This window comes from Rattus rattus, chromosome 3 (genome assembly GCF_011064425.1).
Source record: "Rattus rattus isolate New Zealand chromosome 3, Rrattus_CSIRO_v1, whole genome shotgun sequence".
Lineage (NCBI taxonomy): Eukaryota > Metazoa > Chordata > Mammalia > Rodentia > Muridae > Rattus > Rattus rattus.
Window position 1 is genome coordinate 52,326,590 of NC_046156.1, and position 20,463 is coordinate 52,347,052.

Consider the following 20,463-nt stretch of genomic DNA (forward strand, 5'->3'; position numbering starts at 1 on the left):
TCCTGTTGCCGTTCGTTACAATGGTCCACAGGCTCCACAGGGTCGGGCCATTTGTCCAGATCTCGGCGCCTCACTACTCTGCTCTTTGACCATGGACTCTGCTCATCCATCCTTTCTCTTGCCTTTTGCCATTCGTGAAATATGGCAGACACATCCCACCTCTGTGTTTGAGGCTGATATTCTCTCAGCCCAGGAGTATTCCTCTCATCCAGCCTCTGTTGTCTAGGCTTGTTTCTTCAGAGCATGAACAAAGGCGTGCAAAGCCCTCCCTGGTGACCTGTGAATTTTTTTTTTTTACTTGTTTATTGTTCATGTTCCCTCTCCTAGGTCACGAGGATGAAAACTCTAGAAAGTGACTTTTCCTATATATGCCTAGAACAGCATGGAGCACCTACTAGGCACTCAACTAGTAACTGTCCCAGGATTGCATCCCTTCAAAATTCTTTCTTAATTTTTTTTTTTTTTTGTCCTTTTTCATCTCAATGTTGGCCTTAATCACTTTTTCAAAGGCAAGGCCCCAGTTCCTGTCTGCACACACTATTCCTCCTGACCCTTTGAAGCACGGCTCCCTTAAGTAGATTCCGGACACGACCGGGAAGGCGGAGCCCGGGACGGGGGGCGGGACCTGCGTGCTGCGTGCGTGCGCGTTCCGGAGGCGCCGCCGCCGCTCCCGAGGCCGCTGCTACTGCCGCCGCCGTGCAGAGCCCGAGCCCGAGCCCGAGCCCGAGCCGCGGCCGAGAGGAGGGAGGAGGAGGAGGTGGAGGAGGCGCCGGGCCGCGGGGTGAGTACCGGGTGCGAGTGAGGGGCGCGGGCTGTCCGCACCTCGGTGCCCGCTTCTTAGCGGTTCGCGAGTCCTGGGCGGCGGCCGGGGCCTGGCGGGCGGGAGGGGCCGCGGCTGGAGGCCGAGCCAGCCACGCCCGCGGACCGAGGCCGCCCGGTGGGGCCTGCGGGACCGGCCGTGAGGGGCGGGCCGCGAGATGGGACGCGTGTCCGCGCCCGCTCCGCTGTCGTCCCCGCAGCCAGGGAGGTGCGGTGCCCTCGGCGCGGCCTTTGCCCGGGCCGCCGAGCGCTGACACCTCTGCGTCCCACTCCGCCGCCAGCCCGGTTCCCGCCCTCCCTGCCCTCTGTCTTCTGCGGCTTGCCATGTGTTCGCCTTTGCAGCGTTGCTCTCGACTCTGATCTCTGCTGCTTCTCCTGAATTTTGTCAGGAAAGAGGCCACGGTGTGATTCTTGTCTTCCTTCCACCGAGGGCGTGTGAGGAGTGTCGAGGTGGTGGGCTTGTGGCTTGTCTCCTTACCCAGAAAGTTAAGAACAGTGTCTTCTGCTGAGTTGTGTAATTTGCTGTTGTAAGGAGAAGAGCAAGGAAGGACAGTTGTGTCCCCCGCGTCCTCCCCCCTCCCATATGTGATTTCCTCACAGGATAGAAAACTATCCTGAGTTTAGGGGACCTTTCATCCCTTGGGAAAAGAGCTAACCGGTCAGAAACAGTGAGTGTATTGCCGTTGGGAAGGGAAAATCATTTTGTCACTGCTTTGAAGGAAGTACTGTGTAAGAAATGGTATAAAAGGGCAGGAGGTTAATGGGCCAAGCGTTACAGGTACCTGCCACTGTTTTCTGCTTCTTGGGTGGCTGAAGATACTGTTTTTATTAGAGTCAAAGTGTCGACTCTCAGAATTAACCAGGGTAGTTAGTCTTCAAAAGCAGGCAGTTATAAGAGATGATGCTGGAAACAGGATTTGGAAACTTTCTTTGAGTTTCCTGTCAGAATGTGTGGGGGTAGACATACCAATGAGTACTTTTTTTTTCTTTTGATGTAATTGATTTCTGTAACACTTTGATATAATGAGTACTAGATTAGGTCCCAGACTCCTTCCTGTCTTTACGCTTTTCTGTAACACTTTGTTTCAAAATTAAACTTACATTTTCGGATATTCTTTCTTAGTATGGTGTTTCAGTGAATCTTGTTTAGTTTCTTGCTACTTCAGGTTCTGTTACGATTGTGTTCATTAGCAAGGATTTTATCTGTCCTAATGTTTGTCGAATGAGTTGAGTGGTCCATTTACACATCTCCTATCTTTTTCAGAGGAACCTTTATGTTAAATGTTGCATTCCACTTGCATTATAAAAATGTCATTCTTAACCATTTCTAGAATATGGTGAAATATATGGACTCACTCCTCCTATGTCCAGGAAAAACAAAACAGGCATTTATGCACAGAATTTTGTATTCAGCTTCTGGACTCCTCTAAAGCCACCCATAGACAGTCAACTTAAAGTGAATTGAGATACCGATGTTACTCAGTTTTATATTAAAAGTTTTCAAAAGTGCACACTTTTTGTGGCCTCGGGTGTGATTGTGTCTTCACCTTAAATTCTGGGGATTTTGGAACAAAGTTTAAATGGATTACAGTTTCATAAGGAAAAGTTCTCAGTATCCCCCTCCTCCACCCCCACCCCCCAGTCTCATGTAGCTCAGTGGTGTAACTGAGGAGGACGTTGAACTACTAGTTCTCTTGCCTTTACCTCCAGGGTGCTTGGATAGGTGTGTGCTCCACTGCCTGGCTTATGTGGCGCTGGGGATGAATCGCAGCTTCATGCGTGGTGGGTAACTTTTAGCAGTCATTTTGTTTGTAGTCTTTGGGATCGAACCCAGAGCCTCAAGCATGGTCGGCAAGCACTTTGCCACTTAGCTGTATTCCCAGTTCTAACCAGTAGCCATTTTAAAACCAAGACTCCCTAGAATCTTTTGGTCCCCTAAACCCATAATCAGACTAGGCAGGCTTTTATTTAGATATTCTCTGTTTTAGTAATATGAGCATTTGAAAATCAAATAATTCTTCTTTTTCTCTCTCAAGCTTGTTCCTATGTGTGGTCTTCATGTAGTTAATTGTGAAAATATGCGATATTCAATAAGTACTTAATTGAATGTTACTGTAAAAAAAGAGTTCTTGCTGTCCTCCCTTGAGTCAGGAAGGACAGACCATAACCAACTAAATGTGGAGTGTCAGGTGTAGAGCTGTGTGGAAGAGTGAGGAGTGGTGAGGGGTTAGAGAACAACACTGGCAGAGGATACTTGAGACTGGAGCAGAGACCTGAAGGAAGTCAGGAGGGATGTGTGCTTCCTCGTACACAAGAAGATCACAGGAAGAACAGCCTTCTAGGGCAGAGACCCTAGAGTACATGTGACCCTTTTGAGAGCAGCTAAGAGGACAGTGTGGTAAGAACAGTAAGTAGGGAGAGAGGAGGGCTTGAGATTAGAGAAATAACTGGGGCCCTTATGCTCAGCAGTAATAGGACTTTTGGATTTTACTTTGAATGAGATGGGGGAACCCTTAGTGTAGAAGAGAGACCTTATCTGACCTAAGCTTATGGACATCATTCTGACTACTGTTGTGGAAGTCAACTCAGGTGGGGAAGGAAGACTGGAGTAGGATTTTTTTTTTGTTTTCCTCTTTAGTTTCTGGGGGTTATACTCAGGTCCTTGCACTTGCTAGGCAAATGCCCAATAACCAAGTTACCTCCTGCCCAATGTCTTCATTTCTCACCTTTCAGCCATGTTGAAGTCGTCCATCTTCTTTCTGTTGGGCACGTAGGTGTCTTCCCTTCCCCAGTAAAATAACAATGGCATTTCACATAGTCTAGCCAACATTTTTTTCTTTTGGAGTATTTCCTTGTGATTTATTTCTAAAAGAGTCACCATATGAATAGACTTAAATAGTTGGTCATCTTGTTTTAACATTAAGTGTCAATGGCAATTTAGTTTTCATTGGGGGTTATCAACACAAAAGATTGTTATGGTCACAAATGAGATTCTTTTAGACAGGTTATATTTAGCTCACCTCTGCTTTTCAGCATTAACCACAGAGTGCTACTTGTTGGGGAAAAGAGGGATGAATTCGAGGACCCTTGTTCTCAGGGGACTTTTACATTCGTCTGTGTTTTATAATCTAATAGTGAAATAACTGAGCCTTGGCAGTGTTTTCTACTACTGTGAACTTTGTGGGTGGTTGATGGTCTTATATAAAATAAATTTCTAGTTGTTCCTTCTGGCGGTTACTTTGTCTATAAGGAATTTTCTATAAGGAGTTTTTTATTGGCCTCTATAATTTGCTTATGTTCTGTATGATGTTTTTAGAATCTTATATGTTTGACAGTAATTTATATCTAGTAGACCTTAGTGAAGAGCAGTTGAATTTGAAATTGTAGTGCCTGTTATTCAGAAAATAGACTGCTGTTGTGTTCTGCAAGGCCAGCTTTGAATCTTTGACATTTAGTTTTAAGAGGAGAATGATACCAGTTTGTTTTCATAGAAAATTATACCACCAAGGCTTTGTTCAGCATTCCTGGTTCTGGAATCTAGATGACTTGACTTGGTCTGAGCCAAAACTGTGCCATGTGTAGAGGGAGGGAGGACAGCTGAGTTCCCAGAAAGCACCTAACACTGTGAAGCATGTGCTAGAGGTCCAGGGAGTATTCACAGAGCTCAGTGCTCAAGGGTCTTGGCTCCAAACAGCTCTCATTTCAGACAGTCAATAGAAATGACTTGTACAAAGCATTTATATCTTCTTATTCTGGTATATTTAAAATTGCGAACTTAAACTTATTTCCCCTTGATGTTCTTTTACAAATCAAGCTAATCACTGGTGAAAGCATAGTTCAAGTATTTTATGCTTATTTCAATATTGTAGTGGAAATTACTGCATTATTTAATGTAGATTTTTATCATGTAGAAAATACTAGCATTAAATAGAAATATGTAAGCTTTTATATGTTAATGAGAGGAAGTTGAAGAATCCTTTGTGTATGCCTGTGTGTGTACATATCACAAGTAATAATTTTTACGTGCCTTTTAGTATTTCGTATACTTAATTTACATTTTGAGTTTTTTATAGTAGTGGTTATGGTTATGCAGTGAGAGATCTTGGCCTCCCTTCCTTGGGCATACAGTTTTGAGATGACTGGTGAATTTGTTTAAAAGTTAAATGATCCTGATGATCATTTAAAGTTAAACATATAAAGTTAGCTTTATTCATTATTATGTTCTGATTGGCAAAGCAGCTCAGCAAAGAACTGTGCCGTGCTCTCATTTCTTCTTGAAAATAGGCCTTTCAGAGTGAGGGATACGACTGCACTCACACATGCACCGATATAAAAAGGGAAGTTGTGTGATTATTAAGGTAAAACTGAAATAAGAAATGGTGTACTTTCATAAGAGGAATAAAAATAGTCCTTTTAGTAGTATTTTCAGAAGTACCTGATGTACACCTGGGACATTAACTGCTTTGTGAAATAAACTTTAGTTATTATACAAGTGAATGACTTTTTTAAAAGAACACTTAGCTTACCTAGGGCATATCAATTTTCTGTAGATAAATCTGAAAGAATCTTTTTGTAAGTCACTCTAATTTTTGCCAGTTTTTTAAGCTTATTTAGCTCATAATTATAGGGTAAACAAAGCTTAAAATAAAGCATGTAAATCATGTTTGGTTTCAGAATATAATACAATTCAGTTATATTTCCTAAGAATATTAAAGTACCAATAACAGATAAAACCACGTTTGAGTTAATTAACAATTTAAAGGGCCTCACTTTGAACTGAAAAGTCAGAACTGGAGTTATACCTGGCTGTGAACCACCATGTAGTGCTAGGCATTGAAGCCGGGGCCTCTGGGAGAGCAACCAGTGTTCTTAACCGCTGAGCCATTCTCCTGCCCCGTATTCACGTTTGTTTGTTTGTTTGTTTGTTTTTCCAGTGCTGTTTTATACTGACTTATTGTGCGTGTGAAAAATTTTTTTGCTCAGGATAAGATGGTGGTTTAGTTTTGTACAGAGGTAGAAAGAACCAGGTGCAGTGTTGGACAGAACCCTGATGGTGTTGATGGACCTTACTGCAGACTGCCAGACGCGTTGACTAGAAAGCCCATTCATTCACTTTATTTTCAGTGATATTTTTAAATTCACTTATAAGTAAAATCATTCTGTTCCAGATAGGTCGGTGATATAATGCAACATTAAGACAACAGATTCTGTGTTGTCTTGTAGTAGTTGGCATTTAGCACTGATTTTAGAATTTTATGTAGTTTATAGTCTAGCACAAATCTATTGGATGTGTTTGAAACTGTCCTTTCAGTTCAAATGTAAAGTATTGTATACTTTCATTAACAGACCTAGTCAGCCATTGAACCAATATCTTAAGTATACATTTATTTTATTTTACCTTACTTTATTTTATGTGTATGGGTGTTTTGTCTGCATGTATGTCTGTGTACCAAATGAGTGCCAGGTTAAATAAGCCAGAAGAGGGTGCCCCATACCCTGGAACTAGAGTTAAGATGGTTATTAGCTAGTGCATGGGTGCTGGGAGCTGGGAACATGGGTGCTGGGTGCTCTAGTTCTCTGGAAGGGCACTAAGGGTTCTTAAACTCTGAGCCATCTCTCTAGCCCCTAAAAGGTTTTTCTATTACCATACTTATGATCTGTTTTTATTATGCGCATGCCATGATGCATATGTGGATGTCAGAGAACAGCTTGTAGGAGTTGGGTCTACTGTGCAGTTCTCAGGGATCAACTCAGGGCAACTCAGGCACCGTCTCACCAGCCGAGGTGTTTGAATGACTCAAAATTAAACTCTCGTTGGACACATTTAAATGTGTAATATTTCATGTTTTCTTTCTTTCTTTCTTTCTTTCTTTCTTTCTTTCTTTCTTTCTTTCTTTTTTTTTTTTTGCCAGTAGTACTTTTTAGTACTTGGCTGTTTTTTAAATGGTAGGCTTTCTGAAGCTTCATAAATACTATTCCTTAGTTGTCAAAAATATTGTAAAATAAAAACGCAGATTGTTGTGGTGTAATTCAACACACACACACACACACACACACACACACACACACACACACACACACACACACCTGGAGTTGTTTCATTGTTAAGCTATCAGTTTTAATCTATGTTTAATGTCAAGGTTTGAGACTTTCCTTTTTTCTTTCTTTTTTTTGTAGAATAGATTTTTAATATTTTCTCCACATCAATTAAAATCATCTTGTGTCACTAAAATAATTTATTTAGGATGGATGTGCGGATACCAAATATATCAGTGTGCATTCTCAGTGAGCTTTTATTTTCAAATTCCTTCCTTCTCAGCCCTAACCGACATGCTTATAAGAAACAATAGTATATTTAGTTTGCATGTGTGTTTGGATTAATTTGGCGTTCACTTTCAACAGTCATACATAGAAAATCTGCTTAACTGTGGTGCTTTCTTTTGGGATTTTGTCTGTCCGTTAAATGATAGGCCTTGTGTAGCATCATAGATACTACTGAGTTTCACATAACATCCTTTATACAATCTAAAAGTAACTATGGACGTAATAGAACCAGGCAACAAAACGAGACTGAGAAATGTAGCTCCTATTCCAACTAATCTGACACCTCCTTCACTTCCCTCTGAGAGAGAGAGAGAGAGAGAGAGAGAGAGAGAGAGAGAGAGAGAGTGTCAGTATTACATATAGCAAGTTTTGAAAAGAAAATAAGGGTGAAAAAAGAAATTTAACATTTTTAATGGTCCCATTACACAGAGCAAACCACAACCATCTTTCAGTGTGAATTTTCCCAGTTTTCCCTCTGTGTGTACAGACTTTTCTTTTTATAAAAGTTAGATTTATGCCTTATACTATTTAGTTACTACTTTTTCTGTCTGTATGGGATGTTTCTGAAGATATATATATATATGTGTGTGTGTGTGTGTACATATATATAGTGTACTTATATATAATAAATAAATAAATTAAAAAAAAGAATGTGGAACACTATCATTTGTAAGAGTGGAAAGTTACAGTTCTTTTGAAAAAGTTGAAGTTTAATTTCTTTTTTTTTTTTTTTTTTTAGGATTTATTTATTTTATTTATATGAGTACACTGTCATTACTGTCTTCAGACACACCAGAAGAGTGCATCAGATCTCATTACAGATGGTTGTGAGCCACCATGTGGGTGCTGGGAATTGAACTCAGGACCTCTGGAAGGGCAGTCAGTGCTCTCAACCACTGAGCCATCTCTCCAGCCCTGAAGTTTAATTTCTTTAAAAATATTTTAGATGAAAGTGATCTGTGGCAAAATAGACAATGGAGTTGCAATCTGAGCATTGTACATTCTATTTGTTTTGTTTTTGAGAGTTTTTTTCCTAAAATGATGAACAAACTCATTATTATTTTACAAAAATAATATTCATCATTATTTTGCAAAAATAAGCTGGACTGGGGATGGAGAGGGACAGTGGGAGGGTGTGAGGGAGGGAAAGACAGACAGGCATACAGACAGACATATTTACTAGTGGCCCTGGAGTTAGGCAAGTCTGGTCCAGAACCTTGCTTCACCACTTATGAAATCCATGTTACTAACTTGATTTGGTATTTCTAAACCTTGGTTTCTTATTTTTAAAGGATCATGATAATAGTACTACCTATATCATAAGTTTGTTGAAAAGGTTTGAAATAATATGTAAGACTGCTTGGCTTATAATAGACATTTAATAAAAAATTTAATAAAACTTAATAGGCAGCTAATTTATTAATTATTTTTGGCCAGTTTCAGAAGGGGGAGGTACCTCACTTTTGTGACCTTGTTTATATTAACTAATAGAGGTATAAATGAACTATAGTGTACAGTACTTAAGGGGAGAGAGAGAGAGAGAGAGAAGAGAGAGAGAGAGAGAGAGAGAGAGAGAGAGAATGAGAATGGTAGATACTCTGTGTCAGGAATGGCATGTGAAAAGTCAGAAAGTTCAGAAGATGAAGGATGGGATATTAATTTAACAGAGGTAATGTAGAAGTAAGGCCATGTGAGGTTAGGGTTTTTTTTAAGGCACCAAGTATGGAGTTGAGAAGGGAAGACTTGATTCTGTATAGAGGTTTTAATGTGAAGACTATTACTGGATAAACACACTTACTGAAATGGAGGCCACAGAGATGCTTGGTGGCTAGGAGCACTGGCTGCTTTTGTAGAGGACTTGGGTTTGGTCCCCAACACCCACATTGCTTGTAACTCTAGTTCCAAGGGACCCAGTACCCTATTCTGATCTCTGTGGGTACTGCAGGCATGTAGTACACTTACATATATGTGGGCAAACACTCATACACATAAAAAAACCTTCCCGGGGTGTAGTGGCTCACACCTTTAAGCCAATCACATGAGAGGCAGAGGCAGGCACAGCTCTATAAGACCAGCTTGGTCTAAATAGCTAGTTCTAGGCCAGCCAAATAATAATATTTTTGTTTTTCTAAAATGTGCAATTGTGCAGAAATTTAGTTTTCTTTAGTGTTGTGAAGTGTTTAGTTTAGTTAAGAGGGAAGTCTCAGTTTATATTCGTATTCTGGAGATACTGTAAAATAACTGTTCACTGTATGGTGAAATGCTTTCTCATGGGTTAAATTTTTTCATTATTTTATTTTATATGTGTGGGTGTTTTGTCTTCCTGTCTGTTGTGTCAGAAGAGGGCATTAAATCCTTTAGAAATGGAATTATGTATAGTTTTAAGCTGCTATGTGGGTGCTGGAACTTGAACTCACATCCTGTGGAAGAGCAGTCTGGGCTTTTAACTGCTGAGACAACTCTCAACTCACCCCACTCCATTTTTTAAAATTCCTTGTAAATGCTACGAGACTTGGAAAGCACCAGTTAAATAAGCAGAGGAAGTATAGCACCAGTTTGGAAGTTGCAGGCAGTGAAGTAGAGAGCAGCTCCAACATGGGGAGCTGACCTGTAGAAGAAGTATTTAAGATTCCCAGTCTTCCTTTCTCAGGTTTTCTGTTTGTTTGTTTGTTTATTTGTTTGTTTCTAAAATAAGCTTTCAGATCCAGTTTTTGTCATTCTAGTACTTGACTTTTCAGTATGCAAGATTGATCTGACTTTTGATATCAATCTATCTGAAAATAAATTCATATGAACTGCGAATCAGATGTTCAGTATTATACAGTTGAAACTCAAGTAACTCTCAGGCAGTTTTAAGATGTTTATATTTTTAAACCAGTTTTCATTTCTTTCTTAGTGTTTTTTCCTCCAAATAATGTCTAAATTCAGAAATGAAATCTTTAAGATGCTAGGAATTAAAACCCTGGCGCACCTATGGCCAAGCAAATACTCCATCACTGAGCTGTACTTAGTTCATTGTTAAGTTTTGTTCAGTTCTCTTCCTTTTAAAGGTATCTTTGAAAATACTTTAAATCCATAAGTATAACAGTAGTGTTAGAAATTGTGGCTGTTGCTTTTGACAAATACTTCTTGTCTGTGAAACTGCAAAACTTCAGATTTACTAAACTAGATGGTATTTCATTTACCGAAAGACCTCAGGTATTCATAGTTCTGCATTACTGTCACAGCACTGACGATTGCAGTTGAGTCTGTTTTGAGTTGGTTTGGGTTCTTTTTGCCTCTATGGATAAGTGTATGTAACACTTGGGCCTGAAGGCAGCTTACTAGGAATACTAGCTAAAAACAAATCTGCAGGGTAAACAGCAGTTTCTTGTCTGTTAATCTTCCCTCCTCCCCCTCTGCGTGCGTGTGCGTGCGTGCGTGTGTGTTCCTGTTACAAGCACTGGCACAAACCATGGCTGGTGTGTGGAGGTGGGATTGGTGCTGGGCCTCCCACTCCACCTTGTTTTGGGGTGGCGTTCTCGTGTTTGCAGTGTATGTTAAGATAGCTGGCCTGTCTCCTCCATAGGTGGACTGGGATTGATTACAGAGACACTTCGCCCAGTCCAGCTTTATGTGGGTTTTTGAGGTTCAACTTAGGTCCTTTCACCTGCCCAACTGAGCCCTCCCCCCAGGCCCTGTAAAATACATCACTTTTTAAAAATTTTTTAAAATACATCATTGTTTTCCTCAGAAATCTACAGAGATCAGAATAAATTACTTTTAGCATTGCAAAAACCATAATAAAATTGTATATCAGTCATTAGTGAAGAAAATACATTATAGACTTACCTACAGGCAGTCCAAATGGAAGTATTATTCTCATTTAATGCTCCTCTTCCTAGATAACTGTAGTTTGTATCAGGTTGACAAAATAACAACAAACTACCCTCACTCAACAAGGGCACTTAATGTTATCACAGTATAAAACATTCCAATTTTTGAAAGCCTACAATCTTAAAGAATTCACATTAAAATTTCAGTCTCTTTAATATATTGTCTTCTAAAGTTCTAAGCCTCTCTAAAATATCCAGAACTTCTCTAAAATATCCACTTTTTTTCTCACATTTCTAAGTCTGTCAGATTTCTGTCTCTAAAATTCTAAAGTCTTGTTATCTGTGGGCTCTCATAAAATCAAAAATGGGTTACATATTTCTCTGTGGGGGAAGAACCAGGGTACTGTCACAATCAAATCAAGCAGTACCAAAGTTCCACAGTAGAAAGAGTTCAGTAGTTGGACATCTGGGACCTACTTGTGTACCTCTGGGCTTCAGAGGACTGGACCACTTCTCCGGTTCCACCTTCTGCAGCACACAAAGCTTGCTTCCTAGGATCACTGCCATCCACTCCGAGACTGCTGCTGTCCGTAGTAGTGCTGACAGGGTACTGGGCTCTCCCCTGTAACTGGGCTGCACCTTCATTAATATCCTCTCCTGGGATCTCTTCAGTACTCTAAGCCAGCTTTATGGTACCAGACCTCAACTTCTCTCTATGGGGCTGTCTTCGTTTTGAGGCTTCTACTGCAGCTGAGGATTCACCTTCACAAGTGACCTTTTTCATAGTGCCATGCTTTAGCTGCTCTCCAGAACCCCTTGATGGCGCCTTCAAAACTCCTATATTAGCAATTTTGGTGGCCGTCAGAACTAAAGCCTTACTCTACTCTATAGACTGTAGCTTCTGTGTGCTGAACGTGAGGAAACACTTTCCAGAAGATTTTGCCTCAGCTATTCTGGCATTAATTAAAGCTGATTTCTCAGCTTCAGCTAAATGACAACAATTGACCCAGAAAGCAAAAGTTTCACTTGTGGTGCTGGTCTCTTGTTAATCACAGCTCCAGCTGACCAGAGACTACAGATTTTTTTTTCCTTCTTCAAGACAGGATTTCTTTGTGTAGCCCTGGCTGTCTTGGAACTAGCTCTGTAGATCAGGCTGGCCTCAAACTCACAGAGATCCACCTGCATCTGCCTGGCATTAAAGATGAATACCACCACTATAGGAGACTACAGATTCTTTTTCTTAATTCTTTTATTTATTTACATTCCAAATTTTGTACCCCCCAGCCCCCTTTGCAGAGTTCTTCCCCCATCCCCTTCATCTCTGAGAGGGTTACCCCCCAAGTCTCCCCCCTCCCTGAGGCATTAAGTCTCTATGGGATTAGGCACATCCTCTCCCACTGAGGCCAGAAAAGGCAGTCCTCTGCAATATATGGGGTGTCGGGGGTGGTGGGGGTGGGGACGTGGGGGGGTGGAGTTTGTTCAGACCAGCCCATGTATACTCTTTGGTTGGTGGTTTAGTCTCTGGGAGTTTCCAGGGCTCCAGATTAGTTGAACTGTTGGTCTGCCTATGGGGTTGCAATCTCCTTCAGCTCCTTCAGTCCTAACTCTTCCATAGGGATCCCCGACCTCAATCCAATGCTTGGCTATAAGTATCTGCATCTGTCCCAGTCAGCTGCTGGTAGAGCCTCTCAGAGGACAGCCATGCTAGGCTCCTGTTGCAAGCACAATATATAGCATCAGCAATAGTGCCAGGGTTTGGTGCTCACCCATGGGATGGATCCCAAGTTGGGCTGGTCACTGGTCAGCCATTTGTTAAGTTTCTGCTCCATTTTTGTCCCTGCATTTCTTATAGATACAATTTTGAGTCAGAAAATTTGAAGGTGGATTGGTATCCCCATCCCTCCACTGGGGGCCCTGTCTAACTACTGGAAGTGGTCTCTTCAGGTTCCATATCCCTACTGTTGAGTATTTCAACTAAGTATTCAAAATATATAAAGAACTCAAGAAGTTAGACTCAATATATATCTCCCAATTAAAAAATGGGATACAGAGCTAAACAGAAGATTCTCAACAGAGGAATCTTGAATAGCTGAGAGGTACTTAAGAAATGTTCAGCATCCTCAGTCTTCAGGGAAATGCAAATCAAAATGACCCGAGATTCCACCTTATACCAATCAGAATGGTTAAGAGCACTGACTGCTTTCCCAGAGGTCCTGAATTCACTTCTCAGCAACCACATGGTGGCTCACAACCATCTGTAATGGGATCTGATGCCCTCTTTTGGTGTGTCTGAAGACAGTGACAATGTACTCACAAATACTAAATAAATAAATAAACAAACAAACAAACAAAAAGCTCAAGTGACAGCATATACTGGCAAGGATGTGGAGAAAGGAGAACAAACACTCCCCCATAGCTGGTCAGATTGCAAACTGGTACAGCCACTGTTGGATCAGTGCTTCCTGACAGTTCCTCAGAAAATAGTTTCTACCTGCACACCCAGCTATACTGCTCCTGGGCTCATACCCAAAAGATGCTCCACCATACCACAAGGACATGTGCTACACTATGCTCATAGCAGCCTTATTTGTAATAGCCAGAAACTGGAAGCAACCCATATGTCCTTCAAGTGAAGAATGGATACAGAAAATGTGATTCGTTTACCCAGTGGAATACTATTCAGCTTTTAAAAACAAGGACATCATGAATTTTGCAGGATTAATGGTACTAGAAAATATCCTGAGTGAGTTAACCCAGGCCCAAAATGACATGCAGGGTATATACTCACTGATAAGTAGATATTAGCCAATAAGTACAGAATCCCCAGGATACCCTAAGAAGCTAAAGGAGAAGGAAGGCCCAAGTGAGGATGCTTCAGTCCCACTTAGATTCTTAGCATAAAATACCATACAAATGGCCTCAGTAGCATCTTTCTTCCCTCTGAAATGTCAAGTCAGGCCTCCTTCATCTGCTTTGCTCTAGCATTATTCTCCAGATGAACAGTTCACCAAGTTTCAAACACTGAGTGGTTTTTCTAACCCAAACTTCTAAATTCTTTCTGCAATCCTCCCAAAAACACATGGTTATATCCACAGCAGTACCCAGTGATCTAATAGCAATTTCTGTCTTAGTTTTGTATTACTGTGAGGAAGCCCATGACCAAAAGTGATTTGGAGAGGAAAGTGTTTATTTCAGCTTACAACTCTCAGCTCACACTCCATCACTGAGGGAAGTCAGGGTAGGAACCTGAAGCCAGACTTGAAGCCACTAAGAAATACTGCTTACTGGCTTGCTCCTCTTGGATGGCATAGTCCCCCTGTAGGCTGGAACCACTCACATTTATCATTAATCAAGAAAATGTCCGGTAGAATTGCCTATAGGCAGTCTGGATGGAGGTGTGTTCTCAGTTGAGGTTTCTCTTCATAGATAACTCTAGCTTGTGTCAAGTTGGAAAAAACAAAAACAACAATCAACCAGAACACTGTTATTGTCCAGTTCTTTTTTCTTTCTTTTTTTTTTTTAAGATTTATTTATTTATTTATTATGAGTACACTATAGCTGTCTTCAGACACACCAGAAGAGGGCATCGGATCCCCATTACAGATGGCTCTGAGCCACCATGAGATTGCTAGGAATTGAACTCAGGACCTCTGGTAGAGCAGTCGGTTGCTCTTAACCACTGAGCCATCTCTCCAACCCTATTGTCCAGTTCTTGTAAGTGATTAAAATAAAGGTAATTGTATGCTTTGTGAAAATTCACACAGCTCTAAATATTATTATGCTAATACCAAGCTTCCCAAAAGATGAGTAGCATAAGGCCAAAAAAAAAAAAAAAAAAAAAAAAAAGATGCTCAGTAATTATATATGTTCTGCTTAAAAACATGGAAGAAGGACTAAGTTACAAGGAACTATCTCTGTACCAATTATCTGTTCTTTAGTAAACAACACCATTTTCCTCTTAGGTAAGTCTAGAACATTTCTTCAGAAATGACTAAGTCAGGCCAGAGAGGTAGCTCAGCTCTTAAAAGCTTTGCTGCTCTTCCATAAGTCCTTCCTGGGTTCCATTCCCAGCATGTACATGCTGCCTGTCAACCAGCTGTTATTCCAGTTTCAGGGGCTCTGATGCCCTCTCCTGACCTTTGTAGGAACTGCATGCATGTGGTACTTGTACCTACATGCAGACAAAACACTTACACATAATATATGAAAAAAGAAAAAGGTTGCTTCAGCTTTTTTTCTGTTACCCCTCTCCCTAGTGAGACTTACATTACTTATAATAAAATGTTCTTTAAAACTCCTGAGGGCGGTGAATCTGATACTTTCTTTTTATTTTTTATTTATTCTTCTCTCATACAATATATCTCTACTGAAGTTTCCCCCTCTTCTCCCAATCCACACCTCCCACCTATCTTCAGATCCTCTGCTCATTCAGAAAAGAACAGGCCTCCCAGGGAAACGAACCCAACATCGCATAACAAATTTATCATTATTTTCAATCTTAAGGAATGGATGTCCACCTAGAACTAAAGCAAGTTGATAGGGAAAGTTGGAGAAGTGAAGGGATATTAATAGAGGGTTTACTGTAGGAGAACGCTTGGCATGGGAGAGAGTAGCTTTTCTAGATATAGGTAAATCATTTATTTTTACAAAGCAGAAATGAGACTGACGAAAGCCGGCCATGAGGAGGTAGGAGGATGTTGAAGGAGGTGCATGTGTTGTATGGGCTGCAGTAGCTCTCTGAGACCTGCAGGGAGATGAGGATCATCTGCCCTCATTTGTAGCAATGCTAATGTTCACAGCTTCTTGGGGTGCACCATCTCTCTGGGAGCGCAGTAAGCCTAGACAGGGTGAGAAAGTTTGTTTTTGGAAAGAAAGAAAAATTTTAAAGTAAGTTATTTATTTATTTATTTATTTATTTATTTTGCCAAGGACTAACATAATTTGACATTTTAAAAGATAACTTTTTATAATAGTTTGATTCTGGGTATTGTCAATATTTTCTGCTGAACTAATGTTTAGTGGATATTAATGAAGTATTTGTGAGTTTATTTCTAATCTGCCTTTTAGATCCTAGTATTTGTAGTAAATAAAAACAAAAGCATCTTCCTAGATGTGTGGTGGCGCATGCCTTTAATCCCAGCATTTTTTGCACATGATGGCTATGGAGATGGGTTTCTGTGAGTTCGAGACTAGTCTAGTCTACATAGTGAGTGCCAGACAGGTTCTGTTTCAGAAAACAAACAAAACAAAAACTCCTTTGATTTTGTTTGTAATTTTAAAAAAAGCCAACTTTGTTATTTAGGCTATTGTATTCTAAAGCTTTTCACTCTACTACTGTGGTTTAATAGTGGTATGTAGCTTTCTGATAGGAAGTTTTCATTCTTCAGAAAGTATTTCACATGTAAATTCAAGTATCATTTTCTATATAGCTATGTATCTGAATTTTAATGATACAACTTTCATAGTTTAAATGTAAGAATGTCATTAATTTATGGAAAATTGTGGGCAAGTAATGTGAGAAGAGGAATCTTAAAGTAATTGGATCTGCTTCTATCTTCGTGTTAGATGTATGCTGCTTCTTTGCATTCCTCGGATGAGAAGTCTGGGACTTAGAAGCTCAGAATTAATTGGTCAGTGCTGAGGAACAGATCCCCTTGTTCTTTCTGTTGCCAGGCAAGCACGATGATAGTGTGTGCTATCCTCTCAGATTAATCTTGTCAAACATTCCTATGACTTTTGATAGTTCCAAAACTTAGGGCAGACTCCATTAGTAAAACATACCTTGACTTTTAGGTAAATGTTTAATAACCTCTGATTAGCCTTTTAGTCAATGTTACACTTTTTACACAGAATATCAGCATTATAATTCAGTAGCATTCTAACTCCAGCCCGCATTTGGGGCAGCAGATAAGCACAGTTTTAGCAGATGTGCTGTCCCATTGTTCCCATTGTGCTTTAGACTTGGACTGCTGTCACCAGTAGAACAAGCTTGAGCTCCCGTCACCACTCAGTACCATCTGCTTACGTGTGTGTGTAAGGAATAGTAGGCCTTAGATACTGGCTACAAAGAGTCATTGCTTTATTGTCTCTTAGCTGGCTCTGTTTAGGTTCATGTATGCTGGGCTGAGTTCTCACTCCTTGACCTTTAGTCAGAATGCTGTCATGACTATTGTTTAGTGTCCCCTGTGTGCTGACATGCAGAAGATGGGGATGTGAATACTTTTTTAAAAGTGCCTAAGCTAGAAAAAGTTATTTAGAAATAAAAGCAAATAATTGTAAAAGAGTTGTCCTTACATGACGAACCATCATTCCCTCCTTCCTTGCATCCTGTGGTTAATTTTCACAGTATATTAAGTTAGGGTTTTGGTCCTATAAGTCACAGTGTTTTGTACAGCACGCCATAAAGCGTCTCTGTTGTTAAGGGAGAGAGCAGATGATCAGCACTTGTGGGGTTTTCAGAGCCTTATGTGTGAAGTATGTATTAGTGTAGCGCACAGCAGACAAATAAGAAAAGGTCTTAAATTACTACCTCCAAATCATGGGGTTATGGGCAGTTATTTTAACACACGGTCTCATCATGAAGCCCACAGTGGCCTGAACTGGAAGTCCTTATCCTTCATCCTCCTACCTGCTGACAGTCCAGTCATGCACTCCCCCATCCCTGCCTCATTACATCCCTTAACCTTTTATTTTAGGAGCTTTACACATTGCACTGTTTATATATTTTATATTCAGAAAATAAAAGCTCTGATATGAATTTTATTAATGAAATTAGTTTTAAAGGTGAAAATTCTCAGATAGAATTAAACACTGTATAATATAATAAATGTATCATTTGAAGTAGAATTATGAGAATTTTTATATGGTTAGAATTTGTGGTAAAACTAAACAGAAGCAAAATTGACTTTCTAGTTTCTGATGTAGGGAATGAGAGATCCAGAAAAGTGAAGTGCTTAAGATAGCATGCCTTGGAAACTTTTATCATTGTGATTGATCAGTTACATTGATTTTTCACCACTTTATAGATAACTGTTAATAACAGAACTTAATTTTATTCTTCTAAGTGGTATGCCAAGTCTCTGACCAACAGAAAGAACATTGGGCAAAAATTTGCATGTAATACATGGTAGGTGTTTTTACCCTCCTTCATTTTCAGTTTTCACTTCTGCAGAATAGAAAAATGCATGGTATCTAAACTCATGTCTCAAAGTTAAATAAGTATGCTGACCTACGAAAAGCACTTAAAACTCTACACTGCTGTTCTTATTACCAAAAGTTGGCATTAATGCCTCTCAGACACTAGAATAGAAGTTCTCTAGAGACTGGAGTTGTATGTGTGTGTGAACATACAATGAAGCCAGAGGTCAGTATCAGGTGCCTCCCTCCCCCATTTATTTTCAGCAGCGTCTCTTTACTGAACCTAGAGTCACTGACTGAGCTAGCCTTTCAAGCCAGCACATTTCAGGGATCTACCCTTCTCTCCTGCTCTCACAGCTGACTGCAGCTCACCTGTGGATCTGAGCTTCCGTCTCCCGTCTCCATGCTGAGCACTTTACCAGCTTAGCTGTGTCCTCAGACATTCCCCATCGGCTGAGTAGGGCAGTTGGCGGTTACATTTAGGCAGGTTAAGTTTTTTTTTTTTTTTTTCTTTTTTTTTTTTTTTCGGAGCTGGGGACCGAACCCAGGGCCTTTCGCTTCCTAGGCAAGCGCTCTACCACTGAGCTAAATCCCCAACCCCCAGGTTAAGTTTTTAAAGTTAATGTATAAAATATGTCTTTGACATTCGTATCTTAACATTTTAGAAGTAAAGTATTTAACATGGAAAATCTGTAACAGTGTAGGCAGAGCGCTGGATTTCTGTGCTTAAGTACTCATTCTCTGAATCTGATCTGGGGTAGAGCCAGGAAGCCAGCTGTACTTTATATTTCTGGTCTTCCTCAGGTGGTAGTGATGTGACACTCTTCCACTTACTTTCTTTCCATGGTTTCCATTTTAGAATTAAATGTATGCATTGATGCTGGGGGGAGAGAGGTATTCATTGTTTCTTTGACTGGTCTGTAACTTGGGATTTTTCTGCCTCAGCCTCCAAGTCATCATGATTGTAGACACAAGCCACCATATCCCAGCAGGTTGTTTTATTTTTGAAGCTATAGAAATAAAAGTGGACATTTTATATTCACAATAAGAATTAATGATGCCAACTTCTCATTGTATATTCATTTTGACCTTATAAATTTATTAAATGTGCATAGATTATGTGGTTTACACTCAGGTGTGACCAGAGTGATTTTGAGAAGTGAAGTGTTGTTGGAGATGGATCTCAGTGTAGGATACTTGTGGAGCGTGCAGTACGTCCTGGGAGATCCATCCCTGTGTCATTAGGAAAAAAAAAACAAAAGAACATACCAGTGAGACATAGATATAGTGTATATTTGCTTTCTGTGTGTCTGTGGTTTATATAGGAAAAGTAGGACTTACTCTTTGCCCCAGAGAGCTAAATTATCTGCCATCAAGAATGGATTCAAAGAGCTAAAAGAAAACAAAGAAAATAAAAACCTTTAACTTTACCTTCTTGCCTATTAATATTTTGGTGAACAACATTCTCCAAATTATTTAATGTAGTTCTTTTGTCTACAGAAGCCAAATCAGATATAGAATTTTTCATGTTCCCCTTTTCATGGCAAATGAATATACTTTAACTTCCTATTTAACAGACAGGTAACATAAATGCATGACTGTTATTTAAATGATTCCCTATGGCATCACACTTTTTTAAAAATAAAAGTTGTTCAATGAATAATCTGGTTGATTTTTTTCCCTTTATGTATCTTTACTTACATCCTCAGGATAGTTTAAAAAAATAAGAACTATTTATTGTATATATTTTAATATTTTTAGTACATATGACTTAGAAAGTCAAAGTTCCTGTCTCCAAAGACAAGCACCATTAGAGTGTTTGGTCAGCCCTTCCTTGTGTGTTAAATACAGTTTTACACACTGTGTTCCTGAGACCAGAAAGTAGACTGTAGCTTCGCTATAGGCGAGTGCTTGCTTGTTGAAGGTATGTTGGTCATGTTTTCATTCCATGTGCATAATTTTTACTCTTTAAAGCAGTGTCTCTTCTTCTGCCAAAGGATCTTTTGTTTCCTGTCTCTTTGTTTCTGTTTGTGTCATAAATTCCTGATTGTAACAAAGTCTCTAGATCACTTAAGAAGTGAAAGTGCTTTATTTTTTTAAAAGATTTATTTATTTATTATATATAAGTACATTGTAGCTAGCTGTCTTCAGATACACCAGAAGAGGGCATCAGATGGTTGTGAGCCACCATGTGGGTGCTGGGAATTGAACTCAGGACCTCTGGAAGAGCAGTCAGGGCTCTTAACCGCTGAGCCATCTCTCCAGCCCTGAAAGTGCTTTATATACTCATTTTCCATTGTGTCATTCTTTTGGTATTGGCACCAGATTTTTATTGCAATATTTTTGTAGTCCTTAAGTAAAGAAATAG

The 20,463-nt window shown here is 39.9% G+C and overlaps 1 protein-coding gene across 2 annotated transcripts in view; it reads left to right on the forward strand.

The window, feature by feature from the left end:
- The first annotated feature begins 691 nt into the window (after positions 1-691).
- Positions 692-20,463, forward strand: part of Rap1a (RAP1A, member of RAS oncogene family) — a 76,288-nt gene continuing 56,516 nt past the window's right edge. The window contains exon 1 of one of the 2 annotated variants that reach the window (XM_032897559.1): positions 692-781. The gene's annotated coding sequence lies outside the window, so the exon portion shown is untranslated. The remainder of the gene's footprint in view (positions 782-20,463) is intronic. The other variant, XM_032897560.1, reaches the window with a different exon arrangement.